Raw genomic sequence first — 3,073 nt, 5'->3', positions numbered from 1 at the left:
ATCATCATAAAAATCAAATTAACATCAGGAGAGAAATTACACCAGTAGCATGAATATAATCATGGGATATCACAAAGTTGTTGCAAGGTATTTGGTGAATGAGTGACTAATTCTAAAATGTTAAAACTCCATTTGACAAAACACTTAATATTACTTAAGAGTTATTATTCAATATAAAGATAATTTCATGCTCAAAATGTTAGCTATTACTGTATATCAGCAAAGGACCCCTAATAATTATTTAATAACAAATAAAAACTTTTAAGTATCCTAAAAACTGATTTACCGGTAACATTTTAGGTATGAACATTAACTATTTCAAATGGTGGACACCCACTACTTCAGAGCAATGATAAAAAGTCCCTTTCCTCGAACCTTCTGGATACTCTGCTCTATGCTGGACTGTTACAATCTGTAACAAGATACGGAAACAGCAGCAATATATTTCATTCTTAGCGTTTCAGTAGTATCTATGAGCAGCAATATATTCCATTCATTAGCATGTGATAAATGTGGAATGACCTGGAACCGCTGCATCAATTAATTTTAAAAGAACAACAGTGAACAGGGAAACACTCACTTCTGTGTTTACAGTGTTGATTGGCAAACCAATCATGTAACTTGGATGAAGTTGTTGGTTGTTGGTCACCTTATGCAGCGGCCCAATCTTGTCAAACATGATCACTCAGTCGGTCACTCTAAACATGGTCACCCAGCAACATTTGCATTTGTAGGGGTGGCCCACTGATCTGGTCCAGCCAAAATAATAATAAAATAAACCCAACTATAACAATTCATTCTGAATTGCCCAAATAGCCAATGGTCAGCTGCGTCCCTTCTGGTATTTGCCCAAATACTAGATGGCCAGCCCGTCACTGGAAACAAGCAAAGTTGCACTTGCATTATGGTAGGTTGGTTGACTGCAGTGATTTGGGAACAAATGGGCTTGGAATACTTTCTAATTTGTAACACATCAATAAGAGGTGTCACCTCAGTTGCCACATAGCCCAGGAGATGCTCTTACCATGTCCTGAACATTCTCATCCCAGAGCTTGGTATATTGATGCTATAGCCAAAACACTGATATATGATGTGCAAGGTGCTCTTCAGCATCTGCATGAGATATGGCAGGTTAACAACAATTTTCATGTCTGTATTGGGCTGCAAGTTTATTATTAGAGCCTCTGGAACACATGTCTTTACTCTCATACAGATACTGAAAAGTACTTTGCACATCAAATATTGATGATGACATGGGATGAGAATGCATTGAATGAGAAACTCTGGAGCACATCCTGAGCATCTGCACCAGAGTTGTAGGCTGGTAAACCTGATGACCTCGCCAAATCCTAATCTCTATCACAGAAGCTCAGGTGTTTGAAAAAGAAGGCTGATGATTCACTAAGCACACATGTTAGAGTCAGCATACTGTAGATTCTGGGTTCTACATGTGACCTGCAGATTGGTAGACAGGGAGAAACAAACTAAATTACTCAAGCCCATTTCAGTAATCACTTATTACCAAACACAGTGCTGGTGTTTCTCTCCAGCAAACAGGGAGTCTTCTTGGTCTAAAACTTCAGCAGAAAGATCCCCTAAATGACACCTATGTCAGGTAACTCACAAGCCGGGAAGCACTAAAAGACAAGTCAATGGGACAAAACAAGAACATGAGCATCAAAGAGGCAATAAGATGTATGCCCATCTTGTACAATGCCTGTTTAGGGCCTTTAGCATGCTGAGAGTAAGGATGCCAGCCCTTCCTTCATTTCCTTCAAATCTTGCTGTGTTGAGGGTAGAGCTGTTCCCCCCGGTATTTTTTGTTTGTTTGGTTTTTCCCCCCCTTTTTCTCCCCAATTATACCTGGCCAATTACACCACTCTTCTGAGCCATCCCGATCACTGCTCCACCCACTATGCTGATCCAGGGAGGGCTGCAGACTACCACATGCTTCCTCCCAGGGAAAGTAGTTCCTCCCCAGAGAAACCTGCAGCTGGCACAAAATCATCGAACACTCAAGTCTGTGGTGTCATGAAAGACAAAATATATAATTTTATATAATTGTTTATACATAGATCTATAAGCCACTTTATTTGTCATTGTATACTTACAATGAATTGTATTCTTACAACGAATTTGTTCTCTGCATTTAACCCATAGGCAGCTGCAGTGTCCGGGGACCAACTCCAGTTCTTCTTTCCATGGCCTTGGTCAGGGGCACAGACAAGAGAACTAACCCTAACATGGCATATTGGCGTGTCTTCCACCGCCCCCCCTTTTTTTTCTCCCCAGTTGTTCCTGGCCAATCCTCCCACTCTCTCGGAACAGACCGCTATGCTACTCGGACACCCCTCCCCCACTTGTATTTAGAGAAATTTCTAGGGGAACAGCTTAATTGCCATGGTCTTCACTGAAGTGTCAACTAGTATCATACCATTTTTTTTAAATTGATACATTTGGTGCCCTTTCTGCCACCCTGACTGCCCTACCCAACTGTTGACTGGTCCTGTTTGTTCAACCACTTCATAAGGTCCAGGCCATCATGGCAGGAACTTGCATTCACCATAACCTTCTCCCTTAGTTGCGAGTCTGTCTTTTATTTATTTTAATTTGCATTTGCATGTGATGCTTATATGCTTTCACAAAGCATATGGACAGGATCTCAAGGTGCAGCCAAAGTGAGGAGTGTGTCCTTTTGGAAACCTCAGAATTGCATCTCTGCTCTTCACAGATGATGTGGTTTTGTTGGCTTCATCAGAATGTGACCTCCAAGGTGCACTGGGGCAGTTTTCAACTGAGTGTGAAATGGCTGGGATGAGAGTCAGCACCTCCAAGTGGTTCTCTACCGGAAAATGGATTGTTCCCTCCAGGTTGAGGATGAGTTGTTGCCTCAGGTGAAGGAGTTCAAGTATCTTGGGATCTTGTTCATGAGTGAGGGTAGGATGGAGCAGGAGACTGACAGCAGATTGGTGCAGCATCAGCAGTAATGCAGACATTGTACCGGACTGTTGGGGTGAAGAGGGAGCTGAGCCAGAAGGCAAAGCTCTCAATTTACCAGCCGATCTTCGTTCCA

This window comes from Lampris incognitus, chromosome 2 (genome assembly GCF_029633865.1).
Source record: "Lampris incognitus isolate fLamInc1 chromosome 2, fLamInc1.hap2, whole genome shotgun sequence".
Taxonomy (NCBI): domain Eukaryota; kingdom Metazoa; phylum Chordata; class Actinopteri; order Lampriformes; family Lampridae; genus Lampris; species Lampris incognitus.
Note: the sequence above shows the minus strand (reverse complement) of the source record.